Genomic DNA, 17,151 nt, shown 5'->3' with positions numbered 1-17,151 from the left:
GTACATGTCAGCTCTTTGCACCTTTGTAGATTTTGAGATTTCTTACACACAATGACATTAAGAGACATAAATGCCCCTTTATTGCATTCCCTCCATTAATAAGTTGGTATGATAGATTCTTGAGATACAATATTTTGCATAAGTTTAGAGACAAAAGTTTTAGCACTAAGAATTTATAGAAATTTTCAATTTTCTCAAAACCAGTATTGATAGATATTATTCAAAATCTTTAGTTGTAGTGAACATGACACATAAAGAGTGAAATATGATAGCTCAAGTCGATATGGAAGAATCTTCATAGGCCATAGAATAGGAAAAACCAAAATTGGCAACTGTATATGTAGAGGAGTGGGTGTATTTTCTCCTAGGGTCTTCTCGTGCTCAAACTTTGAATGCCCATGTCTTTAGAGATGTATACTCCTTTTGCAAGGACACCATTGTACCTAAAACTAATGGGAATAAGTTATTATGATATTTTAATTAGAATAGGTATGAAAAATTTCCAATCTATAACCCATGGATTAGAAATATGGAAAAATTGATAGTGCTAGAGGTGATAGTTGATGTTGATTTAGTGAAGGCACTAATGAAGTCTTACAATCCCACAAATAAGGACATCCATAGAAAGGATATTAGTGTCCTATGTAGACTAGATAGGGAGACATTTGGTGAAGTCTTTCACCTAGGAGGACCTCTCACAAAGAAAATTGAAAAAGAGAAAATGAATGAGACCTTCAAGAATTCCAAGAGTTTCTACCTAAAATTGTTATGAGGAGCACATTCCCAAATCAAAGAAGGAAAAGGGGGAATTTCCTAAGAAGGTAGGGGAACTAATGTCATTAGAGTTCTTCTATAAATATTTTAGATATACCATCTATGGGATTGGAAAGGTACTAGGATTTGATGGCACCATGAATGCCCTAGGTTATGAATATATCATGACATTGGATATCCAAGATCCAAATCATAATGTAAGTTATGACTTTGTGGAATAAATCATTGATAGGATGAATGAAGAAAATGAGGTATCTTAGAAGGGAAACATGGGAAACTTTAGCTATTTCCATTATTCACTATGATACACATTATCCTTTTGAAGAATATAGGGTACATCAGTCTAGACTTTATCAAGGCCACTGAGGAGAATGGAGAAACCCTACCTATATAATTATGGACTCACTTCTAGCAAAATTTTTATCCCTATGCTAGTGATATTTCTTTCTATAATGATTTTTTATTTCCAATCATGAATATGTTGATGGATATAAATGAAAGATTACCTAAGGGGGTAAGAATGTTAATTAGACCATCTACTTTCCCAAATGGGGATAAAGTACTTAGCCATGACTAGGATAGTTTGTTTTTATTTGAAAACTTTTCAATTACAAGAGTATTTGGATGTCCTCAACCTCCCCATGTATTACCTAGACATGTCCCTAAAAGATTAGGCTAGTTAGAATACTTCTTACTGGTATAGAGAGATACACTATACAACACACTTAAAGAGAGGGGAATGTTGTGGAAGATTATTTGGTTGGTTTGGGTTTGTAGTTATAGGAAATTAAATGCTAGTGGTAGATGATCTCTCTACCAGCACATATCCAATCCCTCATTAAAAGGTAATAGAAATCAATACCTAGGAAATTATGGTTCTTTGGTTTCATTGGAAGTCTGATTAGAGTTTAAAGGTGTTGATGAGTTTTAAATGAGACACCTTTTCTAATTTGGATTCAAAAGTGTCGTCATAAAAATATGGGTTTTTATGAAATATGGGAAAGTGATCTTTATAATTATTAATTGGGTCATAATTAATAAGTTTGTAAATATTATAGTAGCAATCTTTAGTGATTATGTCAAAAAGAGCTTGAATTTAAAAAAAAGGTTTCCTTTTTCTTGTGCTTTTGACATAGATTAAAGTTCATGATTATTGAATGGTTGTGTGGAATATATTTGAATGTAATGATGGTTTCTTGTATGTGCCAATGTGTTTTTGATAATAAAAGCAACAAGAGAGTGTTGACACATGGAATAGATAGAACTAGTACATTAATAACACATTAACTACAACTATCACAATCAGAATGACGTAAGATATCAACCCTACTCTCACCTCTATAAAAAATATAGGACACACCAAAGTGAAGAGTATTTAATATAGCATCATATAAGTCTTTAAACTTATACTTATATATATATATATTGAAAACCATCAATGTTGTTATGAACCAGAAAGTAAAAATTATCAAAAATTATAATAGCTAAGATTTAGCATTTCTTCCTAGCCACTTGGATAGTAGCATAGCAGTTCATTCTTCCTTGAGGATATAGTTTCTTATAGTCATGATCGCTCTTGGCCTAAGTGCTAGTGATTCTCTCCTACATCATGTAGAGAGTGGAAAAGTACACATGCATGACCTTGATTACAATGTTTTTGGAGTCCTCGATGTGTTGGTTAAAATTGTCCACCTCTTTCTTAAGCTCACAAAAAACACCTTCAAGCATTGCTAGCTAGTTTTTGATGTTTCCTAACATCCCTTCCACCTTAAGAGAAGTAGTATCCATATTTTTAGTCTTTAGGAAAGAAATTTACTAGGGAGTGGGATTAGGGGTCAGGTTTTCCATAGGGCCAATTGTAGACACTTAATTGTCACAAACACTATATTAATTTATTTTATATTTCCCTTGACATTATAATTAATTATATTTTTCATTTTCCTCTGCTTACGTAATTAAATTTATTTAATTAAATAGGTTCATTCCCCTTATGTATTTCAATTTAATTTAAATCCTTTCCCCTGAGGTATTAAATTTATTTAATACAAAGTACTCCATAAATCCCTTTTTAAGTAAATCCCAATTTCTTTAATTCCCTCCAGTTTATTAAGTTCTTTAATCCTATTTGATTTAATCCTAATCCCACCTAAAACCTAGCCTACCACCCATCATTCTCATCATTCTAAGCCTACCATCCTACCCACTTTATTAATCCTAAGCTCCCTTTTAAACACCCATTTTGGCCCTAAGTGGTTGTTTACACATGTGTGAACTCAATCCCTAGGAGCACCTCTTTCATTCAATTCTCCAAAAAGGACTCTTACATCCTTGTCCTCCACTATTTTCCATAAGGTTGCTCATACATGTGTGAGAAAATCTTGAGCCACCCAAATCATAAAGGCTCCTTTTTACTTATATATGGCTTGTCCTTTAGCCCATGTGTCTCCCTTGTGGCACCTATGTGGATGCCACATAGATTCCAACTCCTCAAGGTCTCCTTCAAGCCTATAAATAGAGCCCTTGTCTCAAGAATTTTCTCATCTCCTCCATTGCATTATTATCATGCTAGTTTAGGTTTAGAGCTTTTTAGAGATTATTGTTAACCCTTTGGTAGTTTTTTGATTTCTTGCATTATTCTTGCATTTTCATGTAGCATTGCATCATTATATTTACTCATTTATATCCACATTCACATCCTTAAATTATTTCAAGAAATGTTGCTTCCATAACCATTTCTTGAAGTCATTTAGCATAATTTCATGTCATTGGTCATTTATCAAATATTGGAATTCAATAGTTGTGTTTGGGGAGAGCACACTAAAAAGGTCTCATTTGGGTGTCCTTGTTGAGCTTCTCTAAGGTTGTGTGGGACTCTTTTCTATTGGTTTCATTAGTGTAATGAAACACAATGATAGTTAGTAGTCTTTTGTTTGATTCAAATTTAGATATATACACATGCTACTAACATTTTCTTATGTACACGTGCTTCCAACAGATTAGGTTTTTCATATATACATTTTGGCACACTTGGTGGCACCCATGCCCCTTTTCTAAGTGAAATTTTATAAAGAAACTTAGTTATTTTTGAAAAAACCATGCACTGTAGTCTTTGTGTGAATGCAATATCATCTACAAAGACATTTTGTCATCTCCATGTATTATCATCTCTATATCTTGGTATCTATTCCATTGACAAACTCAATAACTCTTACCTTAAAAAATTTGTTTTTTCATCTTCATTTTTTGACATCTTTGTAGATTTGGACTCTATCATCTACATTATTTTTTGTTGTGGTTGTAAGTTTTATCATTTTCATGTATTGATGTCTTTGCTGATTTGGTCTTTGGCATCTATGATTTTTTTGGTGTTTGCATGTTTTGGTTGATGCAATTTTTGGTGTTTGTGTGTTTTTTCATCTATGAATCTCACATTTCATATTTTCTCTATAAGCATAAGTATTAGGTATATCTTGATCAGTTCTCTTCTATCATTACCATTTTGTCATCTTCAAAGTTTTATTGTCTATGATTGTATTCTATCGATAATATTTGATATTTGGTAGATTTACTAATATTTGAAGGACTCTTTGCACTCCTCATTATTTAATTGATATAGAAGGATTATAGATCATATTTTATTATAGGAGCCAAACCTTGGAGGACTTTAGAATTAAGGAATGAAATGAACTTGTATGGTTTAACCATTTGTCCTTTGAGTGAATGTTGCAAATAACTTTGCAAAATCCAAGAAAACTCTTGAATACACTTGAAAGTAATATTACTCATACAATCTTGAATGCCTTAAATGAATTTACACACATTTCATTGGAATAAATGTTCAAACACAATTTTAAGTGCCTTAAATGAATTTAGACACTTTCATTGGAATGAATGTTTAAATACAATCTTGAATGCCTTAAAGGAATTGACAAGATTTTCATTGGAATGGATGCTCGGATAACAAAGCACACTCTTTAATGCCTTAAGGTTAAAGAAGAATGCAATGAAATATTTTGACTTGGTGCTTAAAATGAATACACTCAATCTTGAAAGACTTAGAAGAACTCATTCTTATTCATATCAATTTTATTATATTTAGAAATGATTGATTTCTTATGTGGACACGAGATTTCATATGTTGACAATGCTGTCAAGTTGGAAAGAACTTTACATGCTTAAATACGAGTGTTTCAATAGTAGATAGAAAAAATAAGCTTCAATTGGAAAAGAAAAAGTATCTTTTAAAACCTAAGGCCACTTATGTATTCTCTCCTCTCACACCTTTGGGTGATCTTGAGTGCACAATAAATAAGTGGTCTTGTTTTTTAATTTTTAAGAGGTCAGCTTGGGGATTACATCGCCCCTTGGGACAACCTCAACTCTTGTGCTCTAGTGTAGTATAAATAGTGGGAGGTGAATCCAAAGACACCTCTCTTGGAATTAAAATCTTGTCACCCTTGGCTAAGCCCCAAAAAAATTTATACCTTTGGGAAGTAAAGGTGGAGATTTTCGTTACCATCTCATCATAATTGTGTGGCATTATTTTCTTTCATCTACATATTTGGGCTTGACATACCTTGTGTATATAAAAGACACCTTCTAGTTGATCTTTGTACATCCTAGTTAAAGCCTTAATAGGATTGTTGATGTGTTTGGCATGCTTGAGTGTTCAAAATCCAAAACCAATAAAAAAATCAAATAGGTCCAAACAAATCGAAACGGTGCACTAAACATTCAGCGAGAAAAATCTTTGTGAGTAGGTCCTCTTGGCCTACAATTTTATTTGCATAGTCCATGTACTTGGTCCAACATTTGAGATTCATTGGGTCTTTTCTTTCTTATCTTCACAACATTTTTGTGAAATTCTTGTGCTTGGTATTATAGTTGGGGTTTATTTTGTTCCTATCATGTTTGAAAAAGTCAAACATAAGAAGGTGAAGTTATCCAAACCATTTACCTACAAGAAAAGAAAGAACGTAGTACACAATGATAAACAATTCTAATATGTCATCAAAGACATAAAAAAGGAAGAGGATAGACAAGATCATTATGACAGATTTTTTTTCAATACCAAACTTTAAGAATGGTCCATTTTCCAAGAGTAAACCCAAGATTTCTATTTCTAGAGAGAGAAGATTAGTTACCCAAGATAGTGACTATATCACCCTCATTTTCTACATCAATATATTCTTGTCTCATCATTTTCAAAGCTTTTAGTCTTCCATTTGCAAAATATCCTCTGGAGAGCATGATCATTTGAACCTTAATCCTTAAGTCAAAAAACATCTTTGTCACAACCTTCTATTCAAAAATCAAACACCAAGAGCCAACAATTTTCAAATTCAATTCTAGGTAGAAAGACATCTGACATTACAACGCTAGACCTTTATCCATAAGAAAACATTTTTCATAATTGTTGCAATGCCTTGCCAAAGAATCAAAAAAATTAACCTAAAATTTCACTAATCTTGGTAGCATTTTTTTTTTGAAACATGAAAGTAAATCCATCTACATCATTCACATGATGGTGGAAGCAATAGCAACAAATCAAGTGAAATTAAACATGACATACATAGTAGGTTTCATTCCTTAAGGATCCCAAGACATAGATTCACATTTAATTTAGTTAAAACTAAGACTAACAACTACCACATCCACATGAAAGAATAAATAGAAAGTCCAATGTCCATATTATACATTTGTTCGAAATGCCTATTCGGAAAGCTCAATCATCCACTATACATGTCACAAGGTATGAAAGGCTTAAAAGAATATACATATGTTAAAAATAAAGATACATCATCCTCATCAAATCTATGATACAATTACAATAAAGTAAATGAAGCCAATAACATACATGATACATTCATCTAGCAATAAAGATATAACAACCATCATAAAAGATATCCATACATCATAAAAGACAACTAATATAAGTGTGCGGTTCCTCCCAACCATCAATAGCATCATTAGACCATTGTGGGTCCTAGCCATCCCCTGCGTGTAACATCCCAAGTCATTGAAGAGATCATCGGCATTATCATAGTAAGGATGTTACTCCTAAAACATACTACATCATATGTAGAAAAAAATCTAGCATGCTACAACATAAAGAAATCTAACATGCAAGATTAAAACACAAGATGATTCTACAAAGTAGATAACATCATCTATCACATGCTAATCATCAATACAAAGAAACATACTAGTAAATAACATCCATCATAAGATCCAAGAATTGAATGAAGATAAATACCAACAAAGAATACTTCAGCCATGATGTCTTAGACGGATCTCAAATGATAAGAGTGAAATAGCACTACCAGCCAACTACATGGAACCTAAATGCTCCACTCCCATTGCATTGAGGAGATAATCTCAAGTCCCAAACAGGTTATCAAAATCACATAGCACAAAAACTCTCTAAGTCTAGGAATCCTAAAATTATACTAACTCAAAGGTTTCAATCACAAAACGACATCTAATCCCAGAGGCACACAAAGACATGTAGGAAACCTACTATGCAAGCGGAAAAGTGTCATTGCATGGATCACACTATAGTTACCCTAGCAGCCTCTCAATAGACCCTGGCCCCCTAGTGATCCCTATGTGGCCACTAGTATCCTCTCATACTAACAAGGCATACTATGGAATGCAAGGTCGCAACCAAGTGTTCTCTCTACTCCCATCGTAGTCTGTACTAGCACTCAAGGCATGAGCGAGAACATACAATTATCTTATTAGGTTCATTTAATCTTCATTTAGTGTAAATGTTTTCACTTATTAAAACAACTGACAATGAGTTACCCTGGCAGCCACTTAGGGCTATGGCCCTCATTGAAAGCCACTTCTCAACACTACAAGTAGATAACCTACCCTAAGCTCATGGAATCATAAATCACAAAATCACCTTAGCCCTATACAAGCAACTGGAAAAAATACCAAAAGATAATCCACAATAAGAATATCAAATCTCCATGAGCAAAAGAAAAACATCCATAGATAATCATGACCACAATAGTTCTCTATTGGCAACTAAAGGTATCACTGATAATCACAACATCCATTGGTTATCAACAAGCAACCAAAAAGTATCTCAAAGTTATACTGATCGAAGACTCCAAAAATGGTCGAGTCAAAACATGTCACAACATGACATCATCAAGATCAAAACAAACACTTTAGTCCCATTAAGGCGATTGAAAAGTAACCTAAGGATAATTGATCAATGACTCAAAAATGGTTAAGTCAAGTGTCTCAAATGCATACACCTCAGCTTCACACAAGAAGACTGGAAAACAATAACAATCAGTAAATACAAACATCTCATAGAACATACCATCACATTACCATGGTTGGGTTTAGAAAGATTGAGATCAAATAACATCAACATGCCATCACATTCACATAAGCCCCGAGCCTCTAGTAACAACCTAAGATTGGTCAAAGCTAGGACAAACCCCAAAACCCCAAAACACATATAGCATAGAGAAACAAGATATAAACACATGTTTTAGTTTTCTTTCAAAATCACATGGTTAAGTCAAATATGAGGTTTTCGATTTTGTTTCAAGTATATTTCAAGAGTATAAGATTCTTCTACAAGTGAATCCATGTATTTCCTTGAATAAAGCATAGAATTATCCCTCCATTATTTTAAAATAATTCTCTAAAATAATCATAAGATAATTATTTACTTATTTAAATCATTGAACTAGTTCCCATTGTCTTTTAGATAAAATCATTTGCATTATTTCACTAAAAATCAATGTTACCAATAATTCCAAGAAGCGTCTCCCATTATTCAAATAATAAAAATAATACTTATCAACTTTCAAATAATTAGTTTACAATTTTCTTTAAACACTTTAAGGACAATCATTTATTTAAAATAATCCTCATTGATTTTAAGTAAAATCAATCTCATTAATAATTTAATTATTTAATTCCACTTATTAATATCTCTTTTCTTTTAATTTTCTCTCATTTAAAAATCCATTTACTTAAATTGACTAATAATTAATTACACTTCTTGTACTATTAACTAATCTTAATTTAATTAAATTTAATTAGATTAGATAATAAATCATATAAAACTAATGCATATTAATAAGATTCTACTTTTATTCAAACCCAAACCCTAATCAATTTCCAAATCTTGATTATAAATTCCTTAGATCTATGTTGGTTTAGTTTTTAATTCATTTCATGCTTTGATAGATTATTTTTGTGAAGTTTAAGCACAAAGAACTCCTGGGTATGGAAAATGGAGGAATGATTGTCATTGAATAAAATAGTCCCAGTACAGGGGCTATATCTCCCTAATGAACTATTGGATCGAGCCAAATTTAAAATATGTTAGAGAGCACCAAGTTGCACCAAATCTGATCAGAGCGATTGAATAAATTTGGTTTAGATAAAAAGTTATGAATGTTTGAGTTTGGGTCTATTAAGGGGTAGCGACAGGGCAGTTTGTGATGAATTTACTTCATAAATAAAACTAGGTTTTCTAAATGTTTCTTTGCAACCAAATAAAAATTAACATACATATCTAGATTCCAATTTCAAGATTGAAGATTTGTTCATGGAGTATATTCAAACACATATAACAAACACGATGAAGACAGGAAGAGAAAGAGTGCAAATGGAATATTTGAAAATCAGGAGTGCACCTAGATACTGATGCTAATTTTCTATGCCTCAGAAGTCCATAGAAAAATCCCTTCCTTCTCCAACATTCGTCATTCCTCCAAGAATCAAACCAACTAAAACCTCCAAGTGACTAGAAGTGCTTGTAGAAGCATATGAGCTTCTCGAATGCATGTAAGCTTGTCCATACATACTAGGAGAGTTTCTATTTAAAACTCTCTAAGATGCATCTAGAATGTGTCTAGAAAGAACTAGGAGATAAGCATGACAACTAAGCACATAACTTCCATGATAAGAAGATAAAGATGATGAGGTGTCTAGAATGTTGTAGACACCATGTGCTCAAATAATATGCTAACTCCTAAGTGTAGACAACACATGTTTAATTAGAGTGCAAACTCTTGTGTTGTTAACATGACAACTTACAAGAGTTTGCATACTCCTATGTGAATAAATAATGCACATTAAATTATTAAATTTCTTTATTTAATATTCATTTGACTCTTTTTAAAATTAATTTATTAATTTTAAATCTCATGCACTCACTTTATTAAATTCACTTGTTATATATATATATATATATGTGTGTGTGTGTATATATATATATATATATGTGTATATATATATATATGTATATATATGTATATATATATATATATATATATATATATATATATATATATGCATATATATATATATATATATCACATGCACACATCATGCAATCTAGAATATTTTAATAATTTTATAATCTTTTTCACTTTTGAATTTATTTTTTTGAAACTTAACTGATAAAATATTTATTAACTTAAATAATAATATTATGTAGCATTTACTTAAAAATGAACTCTAAATATATTATTATTAAATTAAATAAATATTATCACGTTCCAAATTTAAACTTATAACTTTTATCTTTAAATTTAATTATTTTTATTTAATTAATTTTTCAATTAATCAAATAAAAATAAATATTAAAATATCATATTAATTTTTCATTTAATTACATCATTAATTAAATATTTTAATTAGACTTAATTAATAGAAAATACACTAAAGACTCATAAAGTAAAATACAAAAACTCATCGTAGCAAAACACATACAAAATCAAAACAAAAGGGTTAATATCATGAATTATGTCATTTGACGTATTCGAAGGGTACCCGACTCAAATACTTGTCCTAATTTTCAATTAGGACAAATGGCTTAAAAGGTTGGGATTTGGACTTGAGAATTTTATCTTAGCTCTCTTACCATTGAGATAATGCGATAGGGTACACTCATCTTGGCAATTTAGGGAAGTCGATACCCAATACCTGTAACTTGCATAAAATCCACGCATGTAGAAGCACAATATATACTAAGCTAAACAGGCAATGGCAAGAAGTGGTGCATCGTGTAGATCCCGACTAGCAGGTGACTATGACTCCCTTTCTTAACCACATCAGAAACATCATATAGAAAGAAAACAAACACACACACCATACACATGCAAGTATGTGGTAAGTATCTATAAGAAAACACATATGATAATAAATCATCTAACTAATTATCATCAACAACTACAAACACTAAAATAATCATGATACATACATGAACTATAAAGTACCAAGAAATCTCATCATATAATAAACTAAATGTAAAAACAATATCTGATAATCTCAAAACAATGCCACTATTAATTATCAACATAAAACTAGCCCTTAAAGAGTTCAACAATGATAGCAAAAATGCGAACTAGGGGCAAGCACTACATCCACCCCCCCTTAAATAAGGTTTACTCCTGGAAGCCTACATGAATGATAATACTGAAGAACTCACTATGCGGGTCCCATTGAATGGTTTCCCTTCTATAGGGGAATATGATTCCACAGATGACACTACAACACACTTAAAGCAATATGATTCTAGTTTAATGATTAATCAAAAACCATATTGATCCAACATTCATTCTTTAAATAATGAAATAGATCCCCTAATACATTCTAAACAAGAGCTACATAATGCTTGCAATGATAATCAAAGACATACTACCTTAAAACATAGATAAAAGATACATGTTTTGAAAACATAATAAGCTTCAATTTTTAGTTTTGCTCATGTTTAGGTTTTAGTATAGTTTCAGTTTTGAAACCTAAGTGTTGAAGTATGAAAAATATGCAACTAACAGTTTGAGTTTTCAGTTCAACTAGTTTCAAGTTTGAAAGAGATACACAAGATAGTTCAAAGTCCTTATTTTGTTCAACTAGTTAACACTAGTGGTGTTCCATTATAACCAGAGCTCCCAATGTTGAAACTCAAGCTCTGATACCAAATGTAATTCCTCGCCAAAGGATCCAAAGAATTAACTTAAAATTTCACTAAGTTTGGTAGCATTTTTTTTTTTGAAACATGAAAGTAAATCCATCTACATAATTCACATGATAGCAGAAGCAATAGCAACAATTCAAGTGAAAGTAAACATGACATACATAACAAGTTTCATTCCTTAAGGATCCCAAGACGTAGAGTCACATTTAATTTAGCTAAAACTAAGACTAACAACTACCACATCCACATGAAAGAATAAATAGAAAGTCCAATGTCCATATTATACATTTGTTTGAAATACCTATTCAGAATGCTCAATCATCCACTATACATGTCATAGGGTATGAAAGGCTTAAAAGAATATACATATGTTAAAAATAAAGATACATCATCCTCATCGAATCCATGATACAATTACAATAAAGTAAATGAAGCCAATAACATACATGATACATCCATCCAACAATAAAGATATAACAACCATCATAAAAGATATCCATACATCATAAAAGACAACTAATCTATGTGCGCGATTCCTCCCAACTATCAATAGCATCATTAGACCATCGTGGGCTCTAGCCATCCCCTATGTGTAATATCCCAAGTCACTAGAGAGATCATCAGCATTATCATGGTAAGGATGTCACTCCTAAAACATAATACATCATATGTAGAATGTAATCTAGCATGCTACAACATAAAGATATCTAACATGCAAGATTAAAACATAAGATGATTCTACAAAGTAGCTAACATCATCTATCACATGCTAATCATCAATATAAAGAAACATACTAGTAAATAACATCCATCATAAGATCCAAGAACTGAATGAAGATAAATACCAACAAAGAATACTTCAGCCATAGTGTCTCGGAAGGATCTTAAATGATAAGAGTGAAATAGCACTACCACCTAACTGCATGGAACCTAAATGGTCCACTCCCACCGTGCTGAGGAGATAATCTCAAGTCCCAAATAGGTTATCAAAATCACATAGCACAAAAACTCTCTAAGTCTAGGAATCCTAAAAGTATACTAACTCAAAGGTTCCAATCACAAAATGACATCTAATCCTAGAGGCACAGAAAGACATGTAGGAAATCTACTATGCAAGCGGGAAAGTGTCATCACATGGGTCATGCTGGAGTTACCTTAGCAGTCTCTTAATAGGCCTCGGCCCCCTAGTGATCCCTGTGCGGCCACTAGTATTCTCTCATATTGACAAGGCATACTACGAAATGCAAGGTCACAACCAAGCGTTCTCTCTACTCCCATCCTAGTCTATACTAGCACTCAAGGCATGGGCGAGAACATACAATTATCTTATTAGGTTCATTTAATCCCCATTTAGTGTAAATATTTTCACTTATTAAAACAACTTACAATGAGTTACCCTAGCAGCCACTTAGGGCCCCAGCCCCCATTGCAAGCCACTTCTCGACACTATAAGTAGATAAGCTACCCTAAGCTCATGGAATCAAAAATCACAAAATCACCTCAGCCCTATACAAGTGACTAGAAAAAAATACCAAAAGATAATCCACAATAAGAACATCAAATCTCCATGAGCAAAAGAAAAGCATCCATAGATAATCATGACCGCAATAGTTCTCTATTGGAAACTAAAGGTATCACTGATAATCACAACATCCATTGGCTATCAACAAGCAACCAAAAAGTATCTCAAAGTTATACTGATCGAAGAATCCAAAAACGGTCAAGTCAAAACATGTCACAACATGACATCATCAAGATCAAAACAAACACTTTAGTCCCATTAAGGTGACTAAAATGTCACCTAAGGATAATTTATCGATGACTCAAAAATGGTTAAGTCAAGTGTCTCAAATACATACACCTCAGTGTCACACAAGAAGATTGGAAAGTAATAACAATTAGTAAATACAAACATCTCATAGAACATACCATTACATTACCATGGTTGGGTTTAGAAAGATCAAGATCAAATAACATCAACATGCCATCACATTCACGTAACCCCTGAGCCTCCAGTAACAACCTAAGATTGGTCAAAGCTAGGACAAACCTCAAAACCCCAAAACACATATAGCATAGAGAAACAAGATATAAACACATGTTTTAGTTTTCTTTCGAAATCACATGGTTAAGTCAAATATGAGGTTTCTGATTTTGTTTCAAGTATATTTCAAGAGTATAAGATTCTTCTACAAGTGAACCCATGTATTTCCTTGAATAAAGCATAGAATTATCCCTCCATTATTTTAAAACAATTCTCTAAAATAATCATAAGATAATTATTTACTTATTTAAATCATTGAACTAGTTCCCATTGTCTTTTAGATAAAATCATTTGCATTATTTCACTAAAAATTAATGTTACTAATAATTCCAAGAAGCGTCTCCCATTATTCAAATAATAAAAATAATACTTATCAACTTTCAAATAATTAGTTTACAATTTCCTTTAAACAATTTAAGGACAATCATTTATTTAAAATAATTCTCATTGATTTTAGATAAAATTAATCTCATTAATAATTCAATTATTTAATTCCACTTATTAATATCTCTTTTCTTTTAATATTTTCTCATTTAAAAATCTATTTACTTAAATTGACTAATAATTAATTACACTGCTTCTACTATTAACTAATCTTAATTAAATTAAATTTAATTAGATTAGATAATAAATCATATAAAACTAATGCATATTAATAAGATTCTACTTTTATTCAAACCCAAACCCAAATAAATTTCCAAATCTTGATTATAAATGTCTTAGATCTATGTTGGTTTAGTTTTTAATTCATTCCATGCTTTGATAGATTATTTTTGTGAAGTTTAATCACAAAGAACTCCTGGGTATGGAAAATAGAGGAATGACTATCATTGAATAAAAAAATCTTAGTATGGGGGCCATATCTCGCTAACGAACCGTTGGATCGAGCCAAATTTGAAATATGTTAGAGAGGGCCAAGTTGCATTGAATCTGACTAGAGCGATCGAATAAATTTGGTTTAGATAAAAAGTTATGAATGATTGAGTTTGGGTCTATGTAAGGGGTAGCGATAGGGCATTTTGTGATGAATTTCTTTCATAAATAAAACTAGGGTTTCCTAAAGTTTCTTTGCAACCAAATAAAAATTAACATACATATCTAGATTCCAATTTTAAGATTGAAGATTTGTTCATGGAGTATATTCACGCACATATAACAGACACAATGAAGACAGGAAGAGAAAGAATGCAAATGGAATATGTGAAAATCATGAGTGCACCTGGATACTAATGCTAATTTGCTATGCCTCAGAAGTCCATAAAAAAATCCCTTCCTTCTCCAACATTCATCATTCCTCCAAGAATCAAACCAACCGAAACCCCCAAGTGACTAGAAGTGCTTGTAGAAGCATATGAGCATGTAGAAGCAAATGAGCTTCTTGAATGTATGTAAGCTTGTCCATACACACTAGGAGAGCCTATATTTAAAGCCCTCTAAGATGCATCTAGAATGTGTCTAGAAATAACTAGGAGATAAGCATGACAACTAAGCGCATAACTTCCATGATAAGAAGATAAAGATGATGAGGTGTCTAGAATGTTGTAGACACCATGTGCTCAAATAATATGCTAACTCCTAAGTGTAGACAACATGTGCATAATTAGAGTGCAAACTCCTGTGTTGTCAACATGACAACTTAGAAGAGTTCGCATACTCCTATGTGACTAAATAATGCACATTAATTTATTAAATTTCTTTATTTAATATTAATTTGACTCCTTTTTAAATTAATTTATTAATTTTAAATCTCATGCACTCACTTTATTGAATCCACTTGTTTTATCTTTACACACACACACACACATATCACATGCACACATCATGCAATCTAGAATATTTTAATAATTTTAATATCTTTTCCACTTTTAAATTTATTTTTTTGAAACTTAATTGATAAAATATTTATTAACTTAAATAATATTATTATTTAGCATTTACTTAAAAATGAACTCTAAATATATTATTATTAAATTAAATAAATATTATCACGTTCCAAATTTAAACTTATAACTTTTGTCTTTAAATTTAATTATTTTTATTTAATTAATTTCCCAATGAATTAAATAAAAATAAATATTAAAATATCATATTAATTTTTCATTTAATTACATCATTAATTAAATATTTTAATTAGACTTAATTAATAGAAAATTCACTAAAGACTCATAAAGTAAAATACGAAAACCCATCACAGCAAAACACTTACAAAATCAAACCAAAAGGGTTAATATCACGAATTACATCATTTGACGTATTCGAAGGGTACCTGACTCAGATACTTGTCCTAATTTTCAATTAGGACAAATGGCTTAAAAGGTTGGGATTTGGACTTGAGAATTTTATCTCCCCTCTCTTACCATTGAGATAATGTGATAGGGTATGCTCATCTTGAAAATTCAGGGAAGTTGATACCCGGTACCTAAAATCTGCATAAAATTCATTCATGTACAAGCACAATATATACTAAGCTAAACGGGCAATGGCAGGAAGTGGTGCATCGTATAGATCTCGACTAGCAAATGACTGCGACTCCCTTTCTTAACCACATCAGAAATACCATACAGAAAGAAAAAAAACACACACACCATACACATGCAAGTATGGGGAAAGTATCCATAAGAAAACACATATGATAATAAATCATCTAACTAATTATCATCAACAATTGCAAACACTAAAATAATCATCATACATACATGAACTATAAAGTACCAAGTAATCTCATCATATAATAAACTAAATGTAAAAACAATATTTGATAATCTCAAAACAATGCTACTATTAATCATCAACACAAAACTAGCCCTAAAAGAGTTCGACAATGATAGCAAAAATGTGAACTAGGGGCAGGTACTATAGTTGCACTCACTCATTTGTGATCACAAGTCCATCTACAAATATTGCGTCCTTTATTTATGTCCTATATTTCCTAAAGATCATTTTTTCATATTTAGTAGGAGAATGATACCATTATCCTATATCATACTTGGTTTACAAAATTAGCAAGGTCTCTTGTTCAATTTTAGGTGGTCTTATGCTCTAGTCATCTTAAACACCATAACAAATCACACAACCCTTGATGTATTTCCCCTTTTCTCATATAAGGTTTAGTTTTTGTCTCACATTTCTCCTTCCACAAGCTTTCACCCATCATTTTGGTTGAAATTGTATGGTACACACACAATCTGATAGATTCACATTTAATCCCATGTCTCATTTATCAAAATCACTACTTGACAATAAGAGATGGAAAATCCTTTCCCTCCTTGATCAACCTTATTGGGGAATACATTTTCCCCTAGTAGATTTTTTTTATGCCTAGCTTAACACACATACATGAACTTAAGAATCCCTTTCAAAACATCACTATAGG

Source organism: Cupressus sempervirens, chromosome 7 (assembly GCF_028749045.1).
Source record: "Cupressus sempervirens isolate cs-2001-9-10 chromosome 7, ASM2874904v1, whole genome shotgun sequence".
Lineage (NCBI taxonomy): Eukaryota > Viridiplantae > Streptophyta > Pinopsida > Cupressales > Cupressaceae > Cupressus > Cupressus sempervirens.
The sequence above is the reverse complement of the archived record's forward strand: the minus strand, read 5'-3'. Positions refer to the sequence as shown.